Source organism: Lactuca virosa, chromosome 3 (genome assembly GCF_052849685.1).
Source record: "Lactuca virosa cultivar CGN04683 chromosome 3, Lactuca_virosa_CGN04683_v6, whole genome shotgun sequence".
In the NCBI taxonomy this organism is placed as follows: Eukaryota; Viridiplantae; Streptophyta; class Magnoliopsida; order Asterales; family Asteraceae; genus Lactuca; species Lactuca virosa.
In genome coordinates, this window is record NC_136428.1 from 61,463,766 (window position 1) to 61,476,265 (window position 12,500).

General features: G+C 36.7%; 1 pseudogene; it reads left to right on the top strand.

Moving 5' to 3' along the window:
• Nucleotides 1-9,663: 9,663 nt before the first annotated feature.
• LOC145163581 (protein Ycf2 pseudogene) overlaps nt 9,664-12,500 on the top strand; it is a 4,400-nt pseudogene continuing 1,563 nt past the window's right edge.

The window sequence follows — 12,500 nt, forward strand, 5'->3', positions numbered from 1 at the left end:
CTAAACAACGAACCAAAGCGATAAAACACTATTGCACAATCATCGGGATTGTGTACGACACTAAAACACGGTTTAACGGGGTTTACGAACCTTGCGTTGTGAAGCCGGACACTCAAATTAATCACAAACGAAACCTCTCTAAATCGTTTTCACTCTATCTCTTTCTATTTGAAATCACTCCCAAATCTCTCCCGAATCTCTCTCAAAAGTTACTTTAACTTTTTGTAATCATTTGGGTCATCTCGACCCTTAACCGGGTCAAAAACCACTTGAAACGGGGTAAAAACGGTTAAAATAACCTTAAGGAACCAAAACCCTCCTATTAGAAGCGAAAACTCTCATGAGAAGCCTCTCAGGACCGAAGCCTCTCAGGACCGAAGCCTCTCATGAGAAGCCTCTCAGGACCGAAGCCTCTCATTAGAAGCCTCTCAGGACAGAAGCCTCGCATGAGAAGCCTCTCAGACAGCCCATGCGAGAGGCCTCGCAGACGGCCCCTTTTTACCGGTTTTTCGACTACGACTTCGTTTTAACTCTGTTTTTCATTATTTTAACGTGGGATTTTCACCCAAAACTTTATTTTATAAACTAAGGCCCCAAAATATATAAATCTCCAGGGTTTTTATAAAAATGTATTAAAAGAATTGGTGGTTGGACTAATTATTGAGGGAATATTTGCTTTTCCTTATTTTATGACAAAAGCAAGCCACCACCACCTCACTCTATGATCAGCCACTCTTTCCCACTACTCCTTGTCACCTTAGTGGACCTTTACACCCTATCTCTAGCTCTTACCACGTTCTAAGAGCTGGAGGATTGATCCTCTCTCCTCATTCTCCATAAAGTTCTTTCATTCTACACTTAGCAACCAAAGGACACTCTCCAAAATTCTCTCATCTTTTCTCTCAACTTCAAGAACTTCAAGGCTTTCTCCAGGGATTTCTTCCTTCAATTAATTCTCGAATCATCAAGACATTTTCTTAGTGTTCTTGGGTTGAACACTTCCTCTATCTCACTTTCATCTACTGAAATCACATAAGGTGAGTTCATACCCCTACATTTACATGTTTTTCTTAAGTTTTAAGGGGGGAATACAAGTAAAATCATCAAGAACACAATTAAACTTTTTCTATCAGATTACATCAGAAAAGATGAACTTCGATCACGGACTGTTGTGGTCAACTTAAATATTTTAGTTTTCAAAAATGTTCCAGGTGCAAGTAGTTCAAACTCTTAGCTTTAAAATGGCTACTTGCACATCTCCATATGACTTTTCTACAATTTATGGTGATTTTTACAAAACTGCCTATCATTTCAAAGGCAAACCCGGACCAGTCTGTGATTATGAACATTTTCACTTCTGTTAGAGATCACTAAAAATCATGATAAAATTTACGAACAAACTAGGCTCATATTGCAAACTCTCAGAATTTGCGGATTTGGATTTAGAGCTTTGATGATTTTTCTATAAATTTTCTAAGAACAGCAACAGAAACTGTATTCAACAAAAAGCTGCTGTCAATTTCATTTCACCTTGTAACATGTTGAGCAAGGTGTATATCTTTATGTGATTATATGTTATTGCAATATATGTCATTTTGTCTTAATATATAGACACACATCAGTTTACAAATGGATTTGGACATATTGAATATAAAGAATAACAAGTGATTATAATCAAAGTACAACCGATATATTCAAACATTTAATAAACTATTTTGAATATAGTTTGCATACATTACTACGTACTACCCTTGGTTGATAAACTATAATAGGTATACTTTATGATACATTACATAACACATACATTTAAAAAGGGTACATTTATACAAAGAAGATTTTCATTAAGTAAGGTACGGCCATACGGTACCAAGTTTTCTTTACACTACACGTAAATTCGTTAATGACTTCTGTGAGACATTCGATTCAATTTACAAATAAGTCTTGTATTATAACCAGAGTCTCCTCGAGGGAGAGCGTGATACTTGTGTATAGATCTATATTGGGTCTGACAAACCCACACCTTAGCTGCATGCAACAGCTAGACCGACAGGTCTGGGGTGACAAATGTCATAACATTTCTGACGCCTGAAGAACGTCGTTTCAGGCCAACTAGGTCATAGCATGGTTATAATAACTCACATGTGGTATTAACAAACATAGAATTTACGGGGATTTCACTAAAATCAAACGAGTTTATGTCGATTTAAACTTGCATTGTTTTACTATAAGGAACGAACACTACTTGTACATTTCGGTCTTTGGGTTTTAAGACTACATTTACACATTAAGGAAAATATTGGATTTTCTGGAACGAACACTACTTTTACAAGAAAAGGCTTTTATAATAACTCACATGTGGTATTAACAAACATAGAATTTACGGGGATTTCACTAAAATCAAACGAGTTTATGTCGATTTAAACTTGCATTGTTTTACTATAAGGAACGAACACTACTTGTACATTTCGGTCTTTGGGATTTAAGACTACATTTACACATTAAGGAAAATATTGGATTTTCTGGAACGAACACTACTTTTACAAGAAAAGGCTTTAATAAACTCACATAAAGTATTAATGAATATTGGAATTTACGGGAACTTCATTAAAATTAAATGAGTTTATGTCGATTTAAACTTACATTATTTATTATAAGTAAGAAAAGTTACTTATACATTTCGGTCTTTGGATTTAAGACTACATATACATTTTAAGGAAAATATTGGATTTTTCTAAAACAAATACTACTTTTACAAACGAAAGGCTTTTAATAATACCAAACAAAAGCTTATGAACTCACCAACCTTTGTGTTGACACTTTTTCAAACAACTTGTATTCTCAGGAAATCATTAAACAGGTAACCAAGTGCTTTTGAGGATGGGACGCTAAGGCGTCTACTATTTCATATTTTGTCAACATATTGTAATTGATTCGTAAACATGTAATTCATACAATGATGTAACTTTTTCAATTATATATATGTTGGTTGTGTTTGCTTGAATTACTATTACAATTGTTGTTATGATACTATACATGAAGTCCTTCACCCCCGGACGTTTCCGCCATCCTTGGTTTGGGGGTGTGACAGATTGGTATCAGAGCACAGTTTATAGTGAATTAAGTATATCAAACCACATAAGATATACAAACTATAAACACAATTGGGACTAATAGTCTCTGATTTGTGCATTTTTCAAATAAATATACTTTTAGAAAATAAATGATTTTCTTGATTAAAGTATACATACATACATTACATGCTCGCATGGTATCATAACTAGCGAAAACATAAAGCAAAAGAAGAAGAGTTGAACATTTTGAGTATGCCTTAGTATATGTGGATTAAGTCTGGGAAGGATATAGCCTGATCAACTATATCTGTCCGGGAATTGACTTGCATATACCGGGGGATGGTCAGGATGGGCAACAAATCTAACAAACCTAATAACACACTACAAAGGATACTTTAAGAACTCAAAACTAAACATTTACAAATACTATAGGAGTATTTTGTGTTACTATAATAAATTATCTGAGAATTAAATAGGTCTTTATTTATAGATCAATAGCTGCTAAGTGGATGCGCTAAGGTCATATGTAACTAAGATGCTATAGACTTAGAATTTATGTATCTTTGTTTCACTTCCTGTCCTTGTTTGGTTGTGGTCTTGGAGTTAGGGTCATCTATTCGAAGGACTATTATATCTTAATCACATATGACTGGTATGCACTTTGCAACTAATGAAGTAACCGATAAAGATCTTTTTAAAACATAAATATATTAATTATGTCCCGACTAAATTAGTATGTGTGAAACTTTTACAAACGGTAATATACTTGGAAACAAGAAGCTGCTTTCCAAATGTTAAAACAAGCCCTATGCAGAGCACCGATCTTGTCTCTCCCAGAGGGAACCGAAGACTTCGTAGTGTACTGTGATGCTTCGAATCAAGGCCTCGGATGTGTGCTCATGCAGAGAGGGAAGGTTATCGCGTATGCATCAAGACAGCTTAAGACGCACGAGGTTAATTATACTACGCACGACCTGGAATTAGGAGCAGTAGTATTCGCTTTGAAGATCTGGAGACACTACCTCTACGACACAAAATGCACTATCTTCATTGATCACAAAAGTCTTCAGCATATCCTCAATCAGAAAGAGCTCAACATGCGACAGAGGAGATGGGTAGAGTTGCTGAATGACTACGAGTGCGAAATTCGTTATCATCCGGGCAAGGCCAATGTAGTGGCCGATGCTCTAAGCAGGAAGGAGTACTCGGGCCGCCGAGTAAAATCCTTAACAATGACAATCCATTCTCACCTGACCATACAAATCAAGGAAGCTCAACTGGAAGCTTTGAAACCAGAAAAGGTGGCAGGAGAGACGTTAAGGGGAATGGATAAAAACTTAGAAGTCAAGGATGATGGAGCACGTTATATCATGAACCAGATTTGGACACCGAAGTTCGGTGGACTCCGAGACGTCGTCATGAATGAAGCACACAAGACTCGATACTCCATCCATCCCGGGTCGGATAAGATGTATCTAGACCTCAAGAAATTATACTGGTGGCCGAACATGAAAGCTGAGATTGCTACCTATGTGAGCAAGTGCCTGACTTGCGCCAAGGTCAAAAGCGAATACCAGAAACCATCCGGGCTATTACAACAGCCGGATATACCTGAGTGGAAGTGGGAACGAATAACCATGGACTTCATAACCAACCTGCCTAAGACATCGGGCGGGCTTGACACCATATGGGTAATCGTAGACAGATTGACCAAATCAGCACACTTCCTACCGATAAAAGAAACCGACAAGATGGAGAAGCTGACTAGAACGTACATCAAAGAGATTGTACGACTCCATGGTGTGCCGATATCCATTATCTCCGATAGAGATAGTAGATTTACCTCACGGTTTTAGCAGTCTCTACAAAAATCCTTGGGAACTAGGCTTGACATGAGTACGGCCTACCACCCACAAACTGACGGACAGAGCGAACGAACCATTCAAACGTTGGAAGACATGTTAAGAGCTTGTGTGATAGACTTCGGTAAAGCATGGGATACCCATCTACCGCTTATCGAATTCTCCTACAATAACAGCTATCATACTAGCATCAAAGTCGCTCCATTCGAAGCTCTTTACGGTCGCAAATGCAGATCACCCCTGTGTTGGGCTGAGGTGGGGGATACACAGCTAGCTAGAGGGCAAGTCTCTAATAGCACCCTCACTGGCCCTGAAATCATAAGGGAAAAGAGTCTCGAGATCGGCAAAAGAGTTACGCAGACAAACAACGCAAACCCTTGGAATTCCAGGTGGGTGATCGTGTACTACTAAATGTTTCCCCTTGGAAAGGAATGATACGATTCGGCAAACGCGGGAAACTAAATCCAAGGTACATCGGGCCATTCGAAATCCTTGCTAGGATTGGGCCAGTAGCATACAAACTTCGATTACCTCAGGAACTCGACAAAGTACATCCCACATTTCACGTGTCGAACCTAAAGAAGTGTTTGTCTGATGAGACACTCGTAATACCACTCGACGAAATCGAAGTTAACGAAAATCTCCACTTCGTGGAGGAACCAGTCGAAATCATGGATCGGGAAATCAAACGAACGAAACAAAGTCGTATTCCCATCGTGAAGGTCCGTTGGAACGCTAAACGAGGACCCAAATTCACCTGGGAACGCGAGGACCAGATGAAACAAAAGTATCCACATCTCTTCCCAAACTCTTGAAATCCCAGTCAAAATGAAAATTTCGGGACGAAATTCCTTCTAACGGGGGGATGATGTGACAACCGTCAAATTTCGGTCAAGTCAAAGTCAAACAAAGTCAACAAGTCAAACCGGTCAACTCCAATAACCCTTGTATGTTGGGGTTTACGTTATGTAATCACTATACAATTCGCTATTTTAATGAGAAATCATCATTTGGAAAGTTCATGTGTTTGATTTTCCTTAGCCTTAACAGTGCTAAACAACGAACCAAAGCGATAAAACACTATTGCACAATCATCGGGATTGTGTACGACACTAAAACACGGTTTAACGGGGTTTACAAACCTTGCGTTGTGAAGCCGGACACTCAAATTAATCACAAACGAAACCTCTCTAAATCGTTTTCACTCTATCTCTTTCTATTTGAAATCTCTCCCAAATCTCTCTCGAATCTCTCTCAAAAGTTACTTTAACTTTTTGTAATCATTTGGGTCATCTCGACCCTTAACCGGGTCAAAAACCACTTGAAACGGGGTAAAAACGGGTAAAATAACCTTAAGGAACCAAAACCCTCCTATTAGAAGCGAAAACTCTCATGAGAAGCCTCTCAGGACCGAAGCCTCTCATTAGAAGCCTCTCAGGACCGTAGCCTCTCAGGACCGAAGCCTCTCATTAGAAGCCTCTCAGGACAGAAGCCTCGCATGAGAAGCCTCTCAGACAGCCCATACGAGAGGCCTCGCAGACGGCCCCTTTTTACCGGTTTTTCGACTACGACTTCGTTTTAACTCCGTTTTTCATTATTTTAACGTGGGATTTTCACCCAAAACTTTATTTTATAAACTAAGGCCCCAAAATATATAAATCTCCAGGGTTTTTATAAAAATGTATTAAAAGAATTGGTGGTTGGACTAATTATTGAGGGAATATTTGCTTTTCCTTATTTTATGACAAAAGCAAGCCACCACCACCTCACTCTATGATCAGCCACTCTTTCCCACTACTCCTTGTCACCTTAGTGGACCTTTACACCCTATCTCCAGCTCTTCCCACGTTCTAAGAGCTGGAGGATTGATCCTCTCTCCTCATTCTCCATAAAGTTCTTTCATTCTACACTTAGCAACCAAAGGACACTCTCCAAAATTCTCTCATCTTTTCTCTCAACTTCAAGAACTTCAAGGCTTTCTCCAGGGATTTCTTCCTTCAATTAATTCTCGAATCATCAAGACATCTTCTTAGTGTTCTTGGGTTGAACACTTCCTCTATCTCACTTTCATCTACTGAAATCACATAAGGTGAGTTCATACCCTTACATTTACATGTTTTTCTTAAGTTTTAAGGGGGGAATACAAGTAAAATCATCAAGAATACAATTAAACGTTTTCTATCAGATTACATCAGAAAAGATGAACTTCGATCACGGACTGTTGTGGTCAACTTAAATATTTTAGTTTTCAAAACTGTTCCAGGTGCAAGTAGTTCAAACTCTTAGCTTTAAAATGGCTACTTGCACATCTCCATATGATTTTTCTACAATTTATGGTGATTTTTACAAAACTGCCTATCATTTCAAAGGCAAACCCGGACCAGTTTGTGATTATGAACATTTTCACCTCTGTTAGAGATCACTAAAAATCATGATAAAATTTACGAACAAACTAGACTCATATTGCAAACTCTCAGAATTTGCGGATTTGGATTTAGAGCTTTGATGATTTTTCTATAAATTTTCTAAGAACAGCAACATAAACTGTATTCAACAAAAAGCTGCTGTTAATTTCATTTCACCTTGTAACATGTTGAGCAAGGTGTATATCTTTATGTGATTATATGTTATTGCAATATATGTCATTTTGTCTTAATATATAGACACACATCAGTTTACAAATGGATTTGGACATATTGAATATAAAGAATAACAAGTGATTATAATCAAAGTACAACCGATATATTCAAACATTTAATAAACTATTTTGAATATAGTTTGCATACATTACTACGTACTACCCTTGGTTGATAAACTATAATAGGTATACTTTATGATACATTACATAACACATACATTTAAAAAGGGTACATTTATACAAAGAAGATTTTCATTAAGTAAGGTACGGCCATACGGTACCAAGTTTTCTTTACACTACACGTAAATTCGTTAATGACTTCTGTGAGACATTCGATTCAATTTACAAATAAGTCTTGTATTATAACCAGAGTCTCCTCGAGGGAGAGCGTGATACTTGTGTATAGATCTATATTGGGTCTGACAAACCCACACCTTAGCTGCATGCAACAGCTAGACCGGCAGGTCTGGGGTGACAAATGTCATAACATTTCTGACGCCTGAAGAACGTCGTTTCAGGCCAACTAGGTCATAGCATGGTTATAATAACTCACATGTGGTATTAACAAACATAGAATTTACGGGGATTTCACTAAAATCAAACGAGTTTATGTCGATTTAAACTTGCATTGTTTTACTATAAGGAACGAACACTACTTGTACATTTCGGTCTTTGGGTTTTAAGACTACATTTACACATTAAGGAAAATATTGGATTTTCTGGAACGAACACTACTTTTACAAGAAAAGGCTTTTATAATAACTCACATGTGGTATTAACAAACATAGAATTTACGGGGATTTCACTAAAATCAAACGAGTTTATGTCGATTTAAACTTGCATTGTTTTACTATAAGGAACGAACACTACTTGTACATTTCGGTCTTTGGGATTTAAGACTACATTTACACATTAAGGAAAATATTGGATTTTCTGGAACGAACACTACTTTTACAAGAAAAGGCTTTAATAAACTCACATAAAGTATTAATGAATATTGGAATTTACGGGAACTTCATTAAAATTAAATGAGTTTATGTCGATTTAAACTTACATTATTTATTATAAGTAAGAAAAGTTACTTATACATTTCGGTCTTTGGATTTAAGACTACATATACATTTTAAGGAAAATATTGGATTTTTCTAAAACAAATACTACTTTTACAAACGAAAGGCTTTTAATAATACCAAACAAAAGCTTATGAACTCACCAACCTTTGTGTTGACACTTTTTCAAACAACTTGTATTCTCAGGAAATCATTAAACAGGTAACCAAGTGCTTTTGAGGATGGGACGCTAAGACGTCTACTATTTCATATTTTGTCAACATATTGTAATTGATTCGTAAACATGTAATTCATACAATGATGTAACTTTTTCAATTATATATATGTTGGTTGTGTTTGCTTGAATTACTATTACAATTGTTGTTATGATACTATACATGAAGTCCTCCACCCCCCGACGTTTCCGCCATCCTTGGTTTGGGGGTGTGACAGAAGAGAGATTTCAAGAACTGGCAGATTTATTCACTCTATCAATAACTGAGCCGAATCTGGTGTATCATAAGAGATTTGCCTTTTCTATTGATTCCTATGGATTGGATCCAAAACAATTCTTGAATGGGGTATTCAACTCCAGGTATGAATGGAAAACGACATCTTTATTGGTTTTATTGGTTCTACTTCCTATTTTTTATGAAGAGAATGAATCTTTTTATCGAAGGATCAGAAAAAAAGGGTCCGGATCTCCTGCGGGAATGATTTGGAAGAGCCAAAACCAAAAATAGTAGTATTTGCTAGCAACAACATAATGGAGGCAGCCAATCAATATAGATTGATCCGAAATCTGATTCAAATCCAACATAGCACCCATAGGTACATAAGAAATGTATTGAATCGATTCTTTTTAATGAATAGATCCGATCGCAACATCAAATATGGAATTCAAAGGGATCAAATAGGAAAGGATACTCTGAATCATAGAACTCTAATGAAATATATGATCAACCAACATTTATCGAATTTGAAAAAGAGTCAGAAGAGATGGTTTGATCCTCTTATTTTTTTTTTCTCGAACCAAGAGATCCATGAATCGAGATCCTGATGCATATAGATACAAATGGTCCGCTGGGAGCAAGAATTTCCAGGAACATTTCGTTTCTGAGCAGAAGAGCCGTTTTCAAGTAGTATTCGATCGATTACGTATTAATCAATATTCGATTGATTGGTCTGAGGTTATCGACAAAAAAGATTTGTCTAAGCCACTTCGTTTCTTTTTGTCCAAGTTGCTTCTTTTTTTGTCTAACTCACTTCCTTTTTTGTTTGTCAGTTTCGGGAATATCCCCATTCATAGGTCCGAGATCTACATCTATGAACTGAAAGGTCCGAATGATCCACAGTTTTTAGAATCAATAGGTCTTCAAATCGTTCATTTGAAAAAATTGAAACCCTTCTTATTGGATGATCATGAGACTTGCCAAAAATCTAAATTCTTGATCAATGGAGGAACAATATCACCATTTTTGTTCAATAAGATACCAAAGTGGATGATTGACTCATTCCATACTAGAAATAATCGCAGGAAATCCTTTGATAACACGGATTCCTATTTCTCAATGATATTCCACGATCAATACAATTGGCTGAATCCCGTGAAATCATTTCATAGAAGTTCATTGAGATCTTCTTTTTATAACGCAAATCAACTTCGATTCTTGAATAATCCACATCACTTCTGCTTCTATTGTAACAAAAGATTCCCCTTTTATGTGGAAAAGGCCCGTATCAATAATTATGATTTTACGTATGGACAATTCCTCAATATCTTGTTCATTCGCAACAAAATATTTTCTTTGTGCGTCGGTAAAAGAAAACATGCTTTTTGGGGGAGAGATACTATTTCAGCAATCGAGTCACATGTATCTAACATATTCATACCTAAGGCTTTTCCACAAAGTGGTGACGAAACGTATAACTTGTACAAATCTTTCCATTTTCCAAGTCGATCCAATCCATTCGTTCGTAGAGCTATTTACTCGATCGCAGACATTTCTGGAACACCTCTAACAGAGGGACAAATAGTCAATTTTGAAAGAACTTATTGTCAACCTCTTTCAGATATGAATCTATCTGATTCAGAAGGGAAGAACTTGTATCAGTATCTTAATTTCAATTCAAACATGGGTTTGATTCACACTCCATGTTATGAGAAATATTTACCATCCGAAAAGAGGAAAAAACGGAGTCTTTGTCTAAAGAAATGCGTTGAGAAAGGGCAGATGTATAGAACTTTTCAACGAGATAGTGCTTATTCAACTCTCTCAAAATGGAATCTATTCCAAACATATATGCCATGGTTCCTTACTTCGACAGGGTACAGATATCTAAAGTTTTTATTTTTAGATACTTTTTCAGACCTATTGCCGATACTAAGTAGCAGTCAAAAATTTGTATCCATTTTTCATGATATTATGCATGGATCAAATATATCATGGCGAATTCTTCAGAAAAAATTCTGTCTTCCACAAAGGAATCTGATAAGTGAGATTTCGAGTAAGTGTTTGCATAATCTTCTTCTGTCCGAAGAAATGATTCATCGAAATAATGAGTCACCATTGATATCGACACATGTGACAAATGTTCGGGAGTTCCTCTATGCAATCCTTTTCCTTCTTCTTGTTGCTGCATATCTCGCTTGTACATGTCTTCTCTTTGTTTTCGGGGCCTCTAGTGAGTTACAGACAGAGTTCGAAAAGGTCAAATCTTTGATGATTCCATCATCTATGATTGAGTTGCGAAAACTTCTGGATAGGTATCCTACATCTGAACCGAATTCTTTCTGGTTAAAGAATCTCTTTCTAGTTGCTCTGAAACAATTAGGAGATTCTCTAGGTGGCAACATGCTATTGGGTGGTGGTCCCGCTTATAGGGTCAAATCAATACGCTCTAAGAAGAAATATTTGAATATAAATCTCATCGATATCATCGATCTCATAAGTATCATACCAAATCCCATCAATCGAATCACTTTTTTTGAGAAATACGAGACATCTAAGTCATACAAGTAAAGAAATCTATTCATTGATAAGAAAAAGAAAAAACGTGAACGGGGACTGGATTGATGATAAAATAGAATCCTGGGTTGCAAACAGCGATTCAATTGATGATGAAAAAAGAGAATTCTTGGTTCAGTTCTCCACCTTAACGACAGAAAAAAGGATTGATCAAATTTTATTGAGTCTGACTCATAGTGATCATTTCTCAAAGAATGACTCTGGTTATCAAATGATTGAACAACCGGGAGCAATTTACTTACGATACTTAGTTGACATTCATAAAAAGTATCTAATGAATTATGAGTTCAATACATCCTCTTTAGCAGAAAGACGGATATTCCTTGCTCATTATCAGACAATCACTTATTCAGAAACTTCGTGTGGGGCTAATAGTTTGCATTTCCCATCTCATGGAAAACCCTTTTCGCTCCGCTTAGCCTTATCCCTCTCTAGGGGTACTTTAGTAATAGGTTCTATAGGAACCGGACGATCTTATTTGGTCAAATACCTAGCGAAAAACTCCTATCTTCCTTTCATTACGGTATTTCTGAACAAGTCCCTGGATAACAAGTCTCAAGGTTTTGATAATATTGATGTTGATGCTAGTGACGATAGTGATGCTAGTGATGATATTGATTCTAGTGACGATATCCTTGATATGGAGCTGGAACTGCTAACTAGCATGAATGCGCTAACTATGGATATGATGCCTGAAGATGAAGACCTACTTTATATCACCCTTCAATTCGAATTAGCAAAAGCAATGTCTCCTTGCATAATATGGATTCCAAACATTCATGATCTGGATGTGAATGAGTCGAATTACTTGTCCCCAGGTCTATTAGTGAACCTTCTCTCCAGGGATTATG